The sequence below is a fragment of the Bufo bufo genome, chromosome 5, assembly GCF_905171765.1.
Source record: "Bufo bufo chromosome 5, aBufBuf1.1, whole genome shotgun sequence".
NCBI classification, from domain to species: domain Eukaryota; kingdom Metazoa; phylum Chordata; class Amphibia; order Anura; family Bufonidae; genus Bufo; species Bufo bufo.
The window spans coordinates 127,616,965-127,634,714 of NC_053393.1; positions in this window are offsets into that span (position 1 = coordinate 127,616,965).

Consider the following 17,750-nt stretch of genomic DNA (forward strand, 5'->3'; position numbering starts at 1 on the left):
TGTGCAAGAATGGTCAAACCTGTAAAGGGAAGCTCACTTATCTGCTTCCCGACGCTAAATCCCATTCCTTCTCTTCGCTCCCTTACTGAAAAAATCTGTTTTGACATCGCTGCATCACTGGCCATGGTGTCCATTTGTCATGATGTGAGGGGAGCCAGTCACCACCATGGCCACTGATTGGCTGCAGGTGATTAGTGTTGAGCGTGAATATTCGAATTTCGAATTTTTATCTCGAATATCGCAACTTCGAGATTTCACGAATATTTTGAATATAGTTCCATATATTTGCGAAATCGAATATTCGTTTTTTTTGTTGTTTTTTTTTCATCTGAAAATATATGATTCCTCCCTGCTTCTTGCTTGTGGGTCAATGAGCCATTGGCCCACAAGCAACTGAATTTAAGCTGGAAGGAATCACGTTTTCAGATGGACCGGAATATTCGAAATAAAGAATATATTGCTGTATATTCAATTTTAGAATATTCGTCCTATTCTAATCTAAACCAATAATCTCGGTTATAATATTTGAGTTCACGAATATTACAACAGAAAAATCGTAATGGTTAATACGTGTGCCCGAGCACATGACAAAATCGTTATTTAATTAACTTGGGCATACCACACCCCGACAAGCGTCCCCGTCACCATGGGAACGCCTGTGGGTTAGAAAATACCATCGGATCTGAGTTTTCCCTGAGATCGGAAAACCTCAGATCCGATGGTATATTCTAACCCACAGGCGTTCCCATGGTGACGGGGACGCTTGTCGGGGAGCATTATGCCAAAGTGGAATATTATTGCTCTAACTTCGGTTTTTAGAATATTCTTAATATTGCTCTAACTTCGTCTTTTAGAATATTCGTAATATTGCTCTAACTTCGTATTTTTAAATATTACGAATATTCTAAAAGACGAAGTTAGAGCAATATTAAGAATAATCGTAAAATACACCTAGATTGTAATTTAGCTAATATAGTGCTATAATCCTTTTTTTTTTTTGTCTAATTTTTTTTGCCTCTTCTGAACTTCAGTTTTGGAAAATATGTACGCTATTAAAAAAAGAATATAGCACTATATTAGCTAAATTGCAGTCTATATGTGTATTTTACGAATATTCATAATATTGCTCTAACTTCTTTTTTTAGAATATTACGAATATTCTAAAAGACGAAGTTAGAGCAATATTAAGAATATTTGTAAAATACACATATAGACTGCAATTTAGCTAATATAGTGCTATATTCTTTTTTTTTTTGAAGTGTACATATTTTCCAAAACTGAAGTGCAGAAGAGGCAAAAAAAAATTAGGCAAAGAAAAAAAAAATTATAGCACTATATTAGCTAAATTACAATCTACATGTGTATTTTACGAATATTCTAAAAGACGAAGTTAGAGCAATATTCGGTATATGATGTCATTGTAGGCGAAACCTTGGGATCTAGTGATCACCAGTCAGTGTGGTTTAATATAAGAACTGTGAAAGAGTCCCACCACACAAAAACAAAAGTTTTAGATTTTAGAAAAACAGACTTTTCAAAAATGAAATTAGTCATAAATGAGTCCTTATCAGACTGGAACGGATTACATGGAGTCCAGGAGAAATGGGACTACTTAAAAGGTGCATTATTGAAGGCAACAGAAAATTGCATTAGACTTGTCAGTAAAAGCAAAAAAAGGAAGAGACCACTGTGGTACTCAGCAGAAGTGGCCCAAATCATTAAAAATAAAAAGCTAGCATTTTGTAATTATAAAAAAACCCAGAGCAATGAAGATAAGGAAATCTACAAGATTAGGCAGAGAGAGGCCAAGCAAGTTATAAGAACTTCTAAAGCGCAGAAAAACTAGCTCAGTCTATGAAAAAAGGGGATAAGACATTCTTCAGATATATAAATGAAAAAAGGAAATTAAAACAGGGAATAACTAAATTAAAAACAAAGGACGGAAGGTATGTAGAAGAGAATAAAAGGCTAGCCGACTGCCTTAATGAATACTTCTATTCAGTTTTTACAAAAGAAAAAGAAGGAGAAGGACCTCCACTAGAAAGGATGACTAATAAATCATTTGATGCATGTATCTTTACAGAGGAAGATGTTCTAAGTTTGCTGTCTAAGGTGAAGACAAATAAGTCACAGGGGCCTGATGAGATACACCCAAAATTATTAAAAGAGCTTAGTGGTGAGCTGGCAAAACCGCTAACAGATTTATTTAACCAATCATTAGTAACAGGAGTCATCCCGGAAGATTGGAAATTGGCAAATGTCGTGCCCATTCACAAGAAAGGTAGTAGGGAGGAATCGAGCAACTATAGACCAGTGAGTCTGACATCAATAGTAGGCAAATTAATGGAAACCCTATTAAAGGATAGGATTGTGGAACATCTAAAATCCCATGGATTGCAAGATGAAAAACAACATGGGTTTACTTCAGGGAGATCATGTCAAACAAATCTTATAGATTTTTTTGACTGGGTGACTAAAATAATAGACGGTGGAGGTGCCTTAGACATCACATATCTAGATTTTAGTAAGGCTTTTGACACTGTCCCACATAGAAGACTTATCAATAAACTGCAGTCATTGAGCATGGACTCCCATATTGTTGAGTGGATTAGGCAGTGGCTGAGTGACAGACAGCAGAGGGTTGTAGTCAATGGAGAACATTCAAAACAAGGTCATGTTACCAGTGGGGTTCCACAGGGATCTGTACTGGGACCAATTTTGTTTAATATCTTCATAAGTGATATTGCAAAAGGCCTCCATGGTAAGGTTTGTCTTTTTGCTGATGACACAAAGATATGTAACAGGGTTGATGTTCCTGGAGGGAAACGCCAAATAGAAAAGGATTTAGGAAAACTAGAAGAATGGTCAGAACTCTGGCAACGGAAATTTAATGTGGATAAGTGCAAGATAATGCACCTGGGGCGTAAAAACCCAAGGGCAGAATATAGAATATTTGACACAGTGCTGACCTCAGTATCTGAGGAAAGGGATTTAGGAGTAATTATTTCAGAAGACTTAAAGGTGGGAAGACAATGTAATAGAGCAGCACGAAATGCCAGCAGAATGCTTGGATGTATAGGGAGAGGTATAAGCAGTAGAAAGAGTGAAGTGCTTATGCCGCTGTACAGAACACTGGTGAGACCTCACTTGGAGTATTGTGCGCAGTACTGGAGGCCATATCTCCAGAAGGATATAGATACTCTAGAGAGAGTTCAGAGAAGAGCTACTAAACTAGTACATGGATTGCAGGATAAAACTTACCAGGAAAGGTTAAAGGACCTTAACATGTATAGCTTGGAAGAAAGAAGAGACAGAGGGGATATGATAGAAACTTTTAAATACATAAAGGGAATCAACTCGGTAAAGGAGGAGAGCATATTTAAAAGAAGAAAAACTACCACAAGAGGACACAGTTTTAAATTAGAGGGGCAAAGGTTTAAAAGTAATATAAGGAAGTATTACTTTACTGAGAGAGTAGTGGATGCATGGAATAGCCTTCCTGCAGAAGTGGTAGCTGCAAATACAGTGAAGGGGTTTAAGCATGCATGGGATAGGCATAAGGCTATCCTTCATATAAGATAGGGCCAGGGACTATTAATAGGATTCAGATATATTGGGCAGACTAGATGGGCCAAATGGTTCTTATCTGCCGACACATTCTATGTTTCTATGTTTCTAATATTAAGAATATTCGTAAAATACACATATTAGCCTAGCCATAGTCATAGGAACGTTGCCTTATACAGAAAAAAAATAAAAATAAAAATCGTACGATTAATTCAATCGCATATTATTCGCGATAAATGAAATAATTACGAATATTCGATTTTGACGAATATAATACGAATATTCAATCGAATATTCGCGAAATATCGCGAAATCGAATATGGCACCTCCCGCTCATCACTACATGTGATGCCAAACTCGATGTTTACAGCAAGAAAGTCTAGCAGAGCATCACAGGCCAGAATGAAAAGGAGCGGGGAGCCAACACCGGGAAGCAGGTAAGTAAACTTCCCTTTACAGGTCCAGCCGAATGTGGGAGTTTGCCCCCCCCCCCCCCCATTCTTCCACAACCCCCATTAAAGAAAATTTGTCACCTGGTTTGCGGCTCCTAAACCACCAACATGTCATTATGCAGCTGGGAATTTAGTATCCCAAACCTATCATATATCCTCAAGTGGGACACCTCACCGATGAAACCAGTCACTGACTGCAGTGCTGCACATGACCCCGAGGACCTGAAGTGTACCAGGGAGTGGGAATCTAGTGGTGGGGAGCAGGTAAGTACATTTCTCTTCACAGGTTCTGCTGTATAGACGGCGGGATTTAAAAATAAATCTTGGACGACACCTTTATCCCCTTAACGCATAATGTCGTACATGTATGGCATTATGTGACGGGAACTGTATGGAGTGGACTGCTGCAGTGAGCCTGTTCCACACGTTGCTGGTGCCAACTGTACAATACAGCAGGTAACCCGCCGCAATGACGGGGAATGGCAATCACGCTGAACCCTGTCGTTTAACCGCTCAGATGCTGCATTCAAAAGCGATTACAGCATCTGTGAGGTTAGGCAGAGGGATGCAGCTCCCTCTACCTTCCAATTGGAGTCTCTACATTGAAATTGCGGCTGAAGCTCCCCAGGCCTATCATGGTAAGCTTCCTGCTAAGGCTACTTTTACACTCGCGTTTTGTGCGGATCCGTCATGGACGGATCTGTTTAGATAATACAACCGTCTGCATCCATTCAGAATGGATGGTTGTATTATCTTTAACATAGCCAAGACGGATCCGTCTTGAACACCATTGAAAGTCAATGGAGGACGGATCCGTTTTCTATTGTACCAGATTGCGTCAGTAAAAAAGGAACCATCCCCATTGACTTACATTGTGTGCCAGGACGGATCTGTTTGGCTCAGTTTCATCAGATAGACATCAAAACCCTGCAAGCAGCGTTTTGGTGTCCATCTCCAAAGCGGAATGGAGACTGAACTGATGCAAACTCCTTCTGAGCGGATCCTTTTCTATTCAAAATGCATTAGAATGCAAACTGATCCGTTTTGGACCGCTTGTGAGAGCCCTGAACGGATCACAGAAATGGAAACCAAAACGCGAGTGTGAAAGTAGACTAAGCTGTGCACCAGGCACAGCTCAGCAGGGAGTGTGTCAGAATGCCGTTCAGCATGTCTTGCCTCTCTCTATATCTATCTATCTATCTATCTATCTATATATATATATATATAATATATATATATATCTATATATATATATATATATATAGATATATATACACTGCTCAAAAAAATAAAGGGAACACAAAAATAACACATCCTAGATCTGAGTTAATTAAATATTCTTCTGAAATACTTTGTTCTTTACATAGTTGAATGTGCTGACAACAAAATCACACAAAAATAAAAAAATGGAAATCTAATTTTTCAACCCATGGAGGTCTGGATTTGGAGTCACACTTAAAATTAAAGTGGAAAAATACACTACAGGCTGATCCAACTTTGATGTAATGTCCATAAAACAAGTCAAAATGAGGCTCAGTAGTGTGTGTGGCCTCCACGTACCTGTATGACCTCCCTACAACGCCTGTGCATGCTCCTGATGAGGTGAGGGACGGTCTCCAGAGGGATCTCCTCCCAGACGTGGACTAAAGCATCTGCCAACTCCTGGACAGTCTGTGGTGCAACGTGACGTTGGTGGATAGAGCGAGACATGATGTCCCAGATGTGCTAAATTGAATTCAGGTCTGGGGAACGGGCAGGCCAGTCCATAGCATCAATGCCTTCGTCTTGCAGGAATTGCTGACACACTCCAGCCACATGAGGTCTAGCATTGTCTTGCATTAGGAGGAACCCAGGGCCAACCGCACCAGCATATGGTCTCACAAGGGGTCTGAGGATCTCATCTCGGTACCTAATGGCAGTCAGGCTACCTCTGGCGAGCACATGGAGGGCTGTGCGGCCCTCCAAAGAAATGCCACCCCACACCATTACTGACCCAATGCCAAACCGGTCATGCTGGAGGATGTTGCAGGCAGCAGAACGTTCTCCACGGCGTCTCCAGACTCTGTCACGTCTGTCACATGTGCTCAGTGTGAACCTGCTTTCATCTGTGAAGAGCACAGGGCGCCAGCGGCGAATTTGCCAATCTTGGTGTTCTCTGGCAAATGCCAAACGTCCTGCACGGTGTTGGGCTGTAAGCACAACCCCCACCTGTGGACGTCGGGCCCTCATATCACCCTCATGGAGTCTGTTTCTGACCGTTTGAGCAGACACATGCACATTTGTGGCCTGCTGGAGGTCATTTTGCAGGGCTCTGGCAGTGCTCCTCCTGTTCCTCCTTGCACAAAGGCAGAGGTAGCGGTCCTGCTGCTGGGTTGTTGCCCTTCTACGGCCTCCTCCACATCTCCTGATGTACTGGCCTGTCTCCTGGTAGCGCCTCCATGCTCTGGACACTATGCTGACAGACACAGCAAACCTTGTTGACACGGAATAAGCACGTCATGTCATTTTTAGCATACAGTGAACACTAATCTCAAAACTTCAAAAAACTTGGTGGAATTGTCGGTTTTCTTCAATTTTACCCCTCAAAGATTTTTTCCTGTTTTTCATTACAAGACATGGTAAATTAAATGGTGCCATTAAAAATTGCATCTTGTCCCACAAATATAAGCCCTCTTATGGCTGTATGATCGGAAAAATAAAAAAAGTTATGGCTACTGGAATGTTAGGAGGAAAAACTAAAAAATGCAAAAATGAAAATAGGCACAGTCCTTAAGGGGTGACGGGAGACAATTGAGATAAGCTGCACCAAATTTATTCTGCTATTTGCATTATTTTGGTATGTTGTTGTAGATTTGTGTGAGACAGGGCCATAAACCATTAAGACACCTTGTTGTATCCTCATGCCTCCATGACAAGGCTTACTAATTTAAAAAGACCAATATTCGGTGAGAAGGAATGCTGCATACATTGCTGTAATCACATATCCGAACTCTCACATGATTATGGAATAGCTGTTACACGTATTTTCAAGATGGTAATCAGAATTTGAAACTCGTTTGAAAGCCACTAGAATACATGATGAAATTTAGAAATTAATCTCCGTACACTTCCAACGCTGTTTTCCGCATTTCCCACAAAGTTGATCTGATTATTGATTCACTGTTTGGGGAATGTGTTTTTTTTCCACAATCTTCCATGACTGTATTCAATTATAACGGCATTTTGTCAGATTATACTTTAATCTTTGGTGCCAGTTCATGAAAACATACAGCATATTGAAAGGACAGATAACAGCCCCATCGTCCACATATGGACATACTATAGATGCTTCAGCTTTGTGGAAGGCAAAAGCCAAACTAGACGGTTATTACACACAAGCTCATTCTAAACAGATGTTGAGGCATTGGATTGTAATGCTCAAAGCAGAGCCCTAGCTGTACGTCTTGTCTTCATATAAAAATTGTTTAAAAGTTTTGTGGCTTGGCGATAAAGATCATTTAATGGATTCTAATTGCATCTTCAAAACCGAGGAAGGAATTTATGAAGGCTACAGATGTAGATAGGTTTCTGAAGAGTAAAGTCGTTGTGCATAACGTTGGTTTCTTGAGAGGAGGCTATTGGTGACCTGGGGGAGTATGGACTCCGTGCCTCCCACTCCATACACCTCCTTACACCTGGTCTATCAATCAATCTAACACTAATACCTATCCTGTTCATAAGCAAATTATGATGGGTGATATTACTCTTTAATATCCTCAAATAAAGTAAGATTTTACTACATTTCTTGCATTTTTCAAGCTTTTGCAGTACAGTAATATTATGGCTCTATGTAAATTCACTCTTTGTATATGTAAAAACAAACATATATTATTCACATATAGGCAGTTAATATATGATAAAAACAGATTGATGATAGTGTGCCTTTAAAACCCTACTCCAACCCCTACAATAGCCAATTGTGCTCACTTGATTTATTAGGATATGCCTAATTTTAGGACTTCAATTCACATTGGATACATTTTAGGTTAAATTTATGAGACTGCTGGGACTACTTTTACATTACTCCCAACCCCAAAACCTCAATAATTTTTTTTTTCAAATAATATGGTCAAAGTGTGGTTGCCAAAGCTTTATGCACAGAACATGTAAGAAAAAAAAATTGTCCTGAACTAAAAGTTAACCCAAACCTGCAAGAAAATATTCTATATGTGGATTCACTGCCCCATGCAGAGGGCATATAGGTACAAACTCCTCCACTCCTGAACCCGCACTTGTTGAAGGTAAGAAGAGGCCTCACCATTCTTACTGGTACAAACATTTATTGCCTTCTTGAACCCTCCCCTAACTCCTTCAATAGTCAACAGTGCTTCATGCAAATCGTAATCCCCTGGATAATTTTAATTTAGAAAAGATACTGAAACATTATAAGCATTACTGTACTTGATCATGGAACATCTATGACAGTGATGGCTAACCTTGGCACTTCAGCTGTGGTGAAACTACGACTTCCAGCATGCTCCATTTATTTCTATAGAGTTCTGAGAGCAGCCAAGCAAGTGGGGCATCTTGGGAGTTGTAGTTTTACCACAGCTGGAGTGCCAAGGTTAGCCATCACTGATCTATGACCATCACTAGGTGGACATGGACTTAATTTTCTACAGTGAATCTCCACTTTTTTTTATCATTATGTTGGTTTTAGATCCCAAAGTCTGCACTGGCCATTTTCCTAAGATTTCTTCATAGTGGTCAAAGCTTTGCTTTTCTCCAAGATCCCAGCATAGACAAATCTCCAAGATCTATAAAGATATTTAAAGAAATCGCAGAGGACAAACTTGTGAAATGGTTTTGATTACACAAAATACAAAAAAATAAAACTAAACAAAGAACAAACATAAATGATCTCCCATGTGGTCATTCACTTTAAGCCTCATACAATTAGCAATTACAACCACACAGTCAGGTAACCCTCATAACTCAGGTTACAACAGGAACTGCCTTTTTATCCTCTTCTTCTAAAAAAGAAAAGAAAAGAATAACAATTATAGAAGCATAATTATATTCTACTTTTACGAAGTTAAAATTGTATAAATGTGACAAACAAGTTACTAAATGCATTTCACATAATTATACAGCTCTCACAATAGCACGGTTTCCACTATATTGTTCTTCTTTATTGCACACAAAGCATTGCCATAGCAGTGCACCATCACAACCGCTATGTTTGACTGCCGGATTGAGGTTTTTATTTTACAATGATGTAGGTATTTGATTTATGCAACACATAATGAGACTGATTGATGCCAGGGGCGGACTAAGAACTTAAAATGGCCCCATGTTGTAGACAGTTCAACACTGACAGAAGACGGGGCAACACAAGTAGGCAGGGACAACACAAGTAGGCAGGGACAACACAAGTAGGCAGGCCCTGCAACACCATAATGCAGCACAAAAAACCGCCGCAGGTGAAGCAGATATCACAGTGTGGCACAAAATACTTTTTTTTTTTTTAGCACAAGGCCGTGACATAACAAAATATGAAAAAGTGAAAGAGTCTGAAGACTTTCTGAATTCACAGTATACAGTATATACAATCACATATTTGCATATGTACAAAGCAGAACAGACAGACCACCAAGCAGTCCCTCAGTTAAGCAATCAGTCCATTTAAAGAAACAGGCAGCCAATCTAAGGGTACGCGGCCAGATGGGGAGGCTGTGACATGGCTGAGGCATGGCTGCGTTCAGGCGAGAACTATGTGATCATGCAAGCAGCAGCTGTATTCTACTCATTCATTAGAGATAGATTGGATATTTTGTGTTCACTGTTAATGGCTGCAGAATACAGAGTATACAGTTCATCCTCCTGTGTGAGTCTGTTTTTAAAGTTGTTGTCTGATTCGTACCGTGTAATGTCAGATTGCAGAGAGGTCCTTATCACGGGACAGCTGTTTGCTGTTGGGGAATGACAAGCTCCATGCATACATGTCATGCTACTGCCGATAGTGGCACTTATCTTTAGCTAATGCATAGGGGGCCCCTTTTTAACTAAGCATATTGGAACAAGCAATTCACTTCTTTATGAGTATGAGGCTACATGCACAAGAAAGGGAAAAAAAGGTCCATGAAAAATGTACACAATGTCAGTTTTTCATGGCCATTTTTCAACCAATCTTGCTTCCATTTTCTGGCTGTCTGTTTTTATTGGCTATTTTGCATCTGTTTTTCATGGCTGTTGAAAATGACCATGAAAAACGGATGAAGTTCATTGTTTATTTTTTTTAATAAAGATCCCAACGACTGCAGTGCCCTCGGTACACATAATGTTCCCCATCTGCCCTAATGTCCCCCATAGTGGCCCCCATCTGTAATAATGTCCCCCATAGTGGTCTCCAGATAAATTGGCATGCCTAGGGTGTTTGGCACCCAGGGTGGGTCCTTTCTTTGGCACCCCATCCCCATACTTTAAAAAATTGTGACACCTCACAATAGCATTGCCCTCAATATACAACCTTCAAAGTCGTTATGTCCAGATATGTGCCCCCTAATAAAATCCACATTGTGCCCCCTCACGGTAGGTATGCCCATATTGTGCCCCCCCTTAACGACCCTGACATATTTCACCTTAAGGACCAGGACATTTTTTGCAAATCTGACATGTGTCCCTTTATGTGGTGATAACTTTAAAACGCTTTTACTTATCCAGGTCATTCTGAGATTGTTTTCTTGTCACATATTGTACTTCATGACAGTGGTAAAATTGAGTCAAAAAAATGAATTTTTATTTATAAAACAAATACAAAATTTACAAAAAATGTGGGAAAATTTGCAAATTTCCATATTTCAACTTCAAAAATAGTTATTACTTTATATTCCCCATATGTTTACTACATGTTTGGATCATTTTGTGAATGCCATTTTATGTTTTGGGGACATTAGAAGGCTTAGAAGTTTAGAAGCAAATTTCCAAAACCCATTTTTTAAGGACCAGTTCAGGTATGAAGTCACTTTGTGAGGCTTACATAATAGAAACCACCCAAAAGTGACCCCATTTTAGAAACTACACCCATCAAGGCATTCAAAACTAATTTTACAAACTTTTCTAACCCTTTAGGTGTTCCACAAGAATTAATGGAAGATGGAGATGAAATTTCAGAATTTCCCTTTTTTGGCAGATTTTCCATTTTAATATTTTTTTCCCCACTAACAAAGCAAGGGTTAACAGCCAAAAAAACTCAATATTTATGGCCCTGATTCTGTAGTTTACAGAAACACCCTATATGTGGTCATAAACTGCTGTACGGGCACACGGCATTGCGCAGAAGGAAAGGAACGCCATATGGTTTTTGGAAAGCAGATTTCACTGGGATAATTTTAAGCTGCCATGTCACATTTGAAGACCCCCTGATATACCCCTAGAGTAGAAACTCCAAAAAAGTGACCCCATTTTAGAAACTACACCCCTCAAGTTATACAACACTGATTTTACAAACTTTGCCAACCCTTTAGGTGTTCCAGAAAAAATAATGGAAAATAGAGATGAAATTTCTGAATTTCACTTTTTTCGCAGATTTTCCATTTTAATCCTTTTTTCCAGTTACAAAGCAAGGGTTAACAGCCAAACAAAACTCAATATTTATGGCCCTGATTCTGTAGTTTACAGAAACACCTAATATGTGGTCGTAAACTGCTGTATGGGCACACGGCATTGCGCAGAAGGAAAGGAACTCCATATAGTTTTTGGAAAGCAGATTTCAGTGGGATAATTTTAAGCTGCCATGTCGCATTTGAAGGCTCCCCTGATGCACCCCTAGAGTAGAAACTCCAAAAAAGTGACCCCATTTTGGAAATTACGGGATAAGGTGGCAGTTTTTTTGGTACTATTTTAGGGTACATATGATTTTTGGTTGCTCTATAATACACTTATATGTGGTATTTTTATAGAGCAGGTTGTTACAGACGCGACAATACCAAATATGACTACTTTTTTGGGTTGTTTGCTTCAGTTTTACATAACAAAGCATTTAAAAAAAAAAAATTTTTTTTGTGTCTCCACATTCTGAAAGCCGTATTTTTTTTTTTTTTTTTTTGGGATGAGTTAATGGTTTGATTGGTACCATTATAGGGTGCATATCACTATTTGATTGCTTGCTATTACACTTTTTGTGATGTAAGGTGACAAAATATGGCTTTTTTGACACCGTTTAACCGCCTCCGGACCGCCTAACGCAGGATCGCGCTCCGGAGGCGGCAGCGCTGCGCACAGTCACGCATATACGCGTCATCTCGCGAGACGCGAGATTTCGCTCCAAGCCGGCCCGTGCATGCGCATCGCGGGCCGGCAAAAGTTAGAGGACAAGTTCGTCACCAGCCTGCCAGCAACGATCATTGGCTGGCAGACTGGCGATTTTCAAAAAAACTAATCAGAAGCCACATAACACATCATATTAGTAAATATGATGTGTTAAATGCCTTGTCTGCTCCTCTGCTGGTCCTTTTCGTCGGTTGGATCCAGCAGAGGAGCAGACATCACTGTGAGTACCCACCAAACACTACCCTTAGCCCCAGATCACCTTCCATCACCCCCATCATCCAAATTAACCCCTTGATCGCCCCCTGTAAATCACTTAGTGAAAGTGTAAACTGTCACTTTTTTTTTCCACTAGTATTGGCTGTTAGGTTTTAGGATAGTTTAGGCCCCTTGGTTAGGTAGTTAGCGATCGGTTAGCGCCCAGCCCACCGCACCGCAGTCACTGATTCGCTGATTAGCGTATCGCTAATCAGCATTTGTACTTTTATAGTATCTGTAAGTGATCAAAACTGATCACAGTCAGATCTATAATTGTATTAGTGTCACCTTAGCTCACCCTCCACCCAAAACGCAGTGTTTGCCCGATTAGGCCTGATCGGTCGCCCACACGTGCGTTCACCCACACCCGCCCCGCCGCAGTTACAAAAAATATATATTTTTTTGATCACTGCACATTCATTTTACACGCACTGCGGCGATAAAAAAATCTGTTTTGATATTTTTTATCAACCGCAGCGGCCTCCGGTACTTCGCTAGCCTCCCCTTTGTAAGACAGGCTTGCTTTTTTTCTTGGGTAGTCTCAGGGAATACCCCTAAATTTAGTAGTCCAAATGTCAAACAGGGGGTATTCTTCTGAAGAGGCCTACAGGATTCTGACCCAGTCGGATGAGGAATGGGAACCCTCATCTGACGAATCTAGCGGGTCAGAATATGAACCTGTAGAAAGCAGTGGCTCTCTGACCCAAAGTTCGGACGAGGAGGTGGAGGTCTCTGATAGAACCAGGCGTACCCGGCCCCGTGTCGCTAGACCACAGGTTGCGCAGGATCCGCTTCAAGAGCAGCAGAGTGGGGCTGGCGCTGTCGGATCACGTGGTGAGGCATACACCAGCAGCGCAGCCCTCCCTGGACCTAGTACCAGCACTGCCGTACAACATGGTGACGTGGCGAGCACCAGAAGGGCAGTTGAAGCTGGTACGGTGGCACGTGCAGTAGTTACCCCATCGCAGCCACCGCACAGACAGGCCCGTAGACCCCCTAGAGTCCCTGAGGTGCTGGCAAATCCTGATTGGCAGTCACCAACTTCAGCCGTACCATTAGTTCCCCCTTTCACCGCCCAGTCTGGAGTTCGGGTTGAGACGGCTCAGATCGGTTCGGCCCTGGGATTTTTTGAGCTGTTCTTGACTGCGGAGCTCTTGGACTTAGTCGTGGCAGAAACAAATCGGTATGCCACACAATTTATATCCGCCAACCCGGGAAGCTTTTATGCCCAGCCTTTCCGGTGGAAACCAGTCCAAGTTTCCGAAATTAAAATTTTTCTGGGCCTTCTCCTCAACATGGGTCTAACTAAAAAGCATGAATTGCGGTCATATTGGTCCACGAACCCGATTCATCACATGCCCATGTTCTCTGCTGCTATGTCCAGGGCACGATTTGAGGCCATCCTCCGTTTCCTGCATTTTAGCGACAACACCACCTCCCGTCCCAGAGGCCACCCAGCTTTTGACCGGCTCCACAAAATTCGGCCCCTCATAGACCACTTCAACCAGAAATTTGCAGATTTGTATACCCCAGAGCAAAACATCTGCGTAGACGAGTCCGTAATACATTTTACCGGGCGCCTTGGCTTCAAACAATACATCCCAAGCAAGCGTGCCCGGTATGGGGTCAAATTGTATAAGCTCTGTGAAAGGGCCACAGGCTATACCCACAAATTTCGGATCTATGAGGGAAAAGATCAGACCCTGGAGCCGGTCGGTTGCTCTGACTACCTGGGGAGCAGTGGGAAGACAGTCTGTGACTTGGTGTCACCCTTATTTGGCAAGGGGTACCATCTTTATGTGGACAATTTCTACACAAGTGTGGCCCTCTTTAGGCATTTGTTTCTGGAACAGATTTTCGCCTGTGGCACCGCGCAAACTAGTCGCGTGGGCTTCCCCCAACGGCTCGTTACCACCCGTCTTGCAAGGGGGGAGAGGGCTGCCTTGTGTAACGAAGAACTGCTAGCGGTGAAATGGAGAGACAAGCGTGACGTTTACATGCTCTCCTCCATTCACGCAGACACGACAATACAAATTGAGCGAGCAACCCGTGTCATGGAAAAGCCCCTCTCAGTCCACGACTATAATTTGCTCATGGGAGGGGTGGACTTCAATGGCATCAGGTTATTACTGATGCAGCGATACCTAATATGTCAACTTTTTTTATTTATGTAAGGCCTCATGCACACGACCGTATTTTTTTGCGGTCCGCAAAAACGGGTTCCGTTTTTCCGTGATCCGTGACCGTTTTGGTGATCCGTGATCGTTTGGTGTCCGCCTGGCCGTGCAGAGCCAAACGGATCTGTCCTGAATTACAATGCAAGTCAATGGGGACGGATCCGTTTGATGTTGACACAATATGGTGCAATTTCAAACGGATCCGTCCCCCATTGACTTTCAATGTAAAGTCAGGAGTTAATATACCATAGGATCAGAGTTTTCTCCAATCCGATGGTATATTTTAACTTGAAGCGTCCCCATCACCATGGGAACGCCTCTATGTTAGAATATACCATCGGATTTGAGTTACATCGTGAAACTCAGATCCGACAGTATATTCTAACACAGAGGCGTTCCCATAGTGATGGGGACGCTTCTAGTTAGAATATACTACGAACTGTGTACATGACTGCCCCCTGCTGCCTGGCAGCACCCGATCTTTTACAGGGGGCTGTGATCAACACAATTAACCCTTCAGGTGCCGCACCTGAAGGGGTTAATTGTGCGTATCATAGCCCCCTGTAAGAGATCAGGGGCTGCCAGGCAGCAGGGGGCAGACCCCCCTTCCTCCCCAGTTAGAATATCATTGGTGGACAGTGTGCGGTGTCCCCCCCCGGCCCCCCCTCTATTGTAATATCATTGGTGGCCAGTGTGCGCCCCCCCCCCGCCCCCTCTCTATTGTAATATCATCGGTGGCCAGTGTGAGGCCTCCGTCGGCCCTCCTCCCCCTCTATGGTAATTTCATTGGTGGCCAGTGTGCAGCCTCTGTCGGCCCCCCTCCCCCCTCTATTGTAATTTCATTGGTGGCCAGTGTGCAGCCTCCGTCGGCCCTCCTCTATTGTAATTTCATTCTTGGCCAGTGTGCGGCCCCCCCCTGCCCGATCATTGGTGGCAGCGGAGATTCCGATTAGAATCCCAGTTTAATCGCTAGGGCTCCGATCAGTAACCATGGCAACCAGGACGCTACTGCAGTCCTGGTTGCCATGGTTACTTAGCAATATTACAATATTAGAAGCATCATACTTACCTGCTGGCTGCTGCGCTGTCTGTGTCTGGCCGGGAGCTCCTCCTACTGGTAAGTGACAGATCATTAAGCAATGCGCCGCACAGACCTGTCACTTACCAGTAGGAGGAGCTCCCGGCCGGACACAGACAGCGCAGCAGCCAGCAGGTAAGTATGATGCTTCTAATATTGTAATATTGTTAAGTAACCATGGCAACCAGGCCTACAGTAGCGTCCTGGTTGCCATGGTTACCGATCGGAGCCCCAGAGCGATTAAACTGGGACTCCGATCGGATCCGCTGCCACCAATGATGGGGGGGGGGGGAGGCCGCACACTGGCCATCAATGATATTAATACAATAGAGGGGGGGCCGGGGGGCCGCACACTGGCCACCAATGATATTACAATAGGGGGGGGCGGGGGGGGGCGCACACTAGCCACCAATGATATTCAAACTGGGGAGGGAGGGGGGTCTGCCCCCTGCTGCCTGGCAGCCCCTGATCTCTTATAGGGGGCTATGATATGCACAATTAACCCCTCAGGTGCAGCACCTGAGGGGTTAATTGTGCGGATCACAGCCCCCTGTAAGAGATCGGGTGCTGCCAGGCAGCAGGGGGCAGTCATGTACACAGTTCGTAGTATATTCTAACTAGAAGCGTCCCCATCACTATGGGAACGCCTCTGTGTTAGAATATACTGTCGGATTTAAGTTTTCACGAAGTGAAAACTCATCTCTGACAAAGCTTTTATGCAGACGGATCTTCGAATCCGTCTGTATGAAAGTAACCTACGGCCACGGATCACGGACGCGGATGCCAATCTTGTGTGCATCCGTGTTCTTTCACGGACCCATTGACTTGAATGGGTCCGTGAACCGTTGTCCGTCCAAAAAATAGGACAGGTCATATTTTTTTGACGGACAGGAAACACGGATCACGGATGCGGCTGCAAAACGGTGCATTTTCCGGAAAACGGCACAACGGCCACGGATGCACACAACGGCCTCGTGTGCATGAGGCCTAAGTTTTACACAATTATATCATTTTTGAAACAAAAAAAATCATGTTTTAGTGTCTCCATAGTTTGAGAGCTATAGTTTTTTCAGTTTTTGGGCGATCGTCTTAGGTAGGGTATCATTTTTGCGGGATGAGATGACGGTTTGATTAGCACTATTTTGGGGTGCATATGACTCTTTGATCGTTTGCTATTACACTTTTTTTGATGTAAGGTGACAAAAAATTGCTTTTTTGACACAGTTATTTTTTTTTTTTTACGGTGGTCATCTGAGGGGTTAGGTCATGTGGTATTTTTATAGAGCAGGTTGTTACAGATGCGGCGATACCTAATATGTCTACTTTTCTTTTTTCCCCCTATTTTTTTACAATTTCTTTTTGGCAAAAGGATATACATTACTTTTTGTGGGAAAACTTTATTTTTGTAACTTTTGTTTTTCACTTTATTTTTTGTCCCACTCTGGGACTTCAATTTTTGGGGGTCTGATCCCCTTTACAATGCATGACAATACTTCTGTATTGTCATGCATTGGCTGTAAGTGTATTACACACTGTAATACACTTACAGTCTTTCTGCCTGTGAAATCCAGGGGGCTGGATCTCACAGGCTCTCCCGGAAGGCAGCCACAATGCCTAAGGAAGGCATCGTGCTGCCTTCCATGCCATTGGGTCCCCGTCACAGCAGCGTGGGGACCCGATGGCTTCTTCCTCCCTGCATGGACATGGCACGTGCCGCGGTCAGCGCTGACCACTGTCGTGCAGGGGTTAATGCCCTGGCATCTGTGATTTCATCGTGGTCGGCGCATGCAGCAGGGGTCCGATCTGCTGCTGATCGGGTGAGCGCAGATCCTGCACCCGCCCGATTACCATGACGTACATGTACTTCTCTGGTCCTTAAGTCGCGGCCATAGATGACGTACATGTAATTAT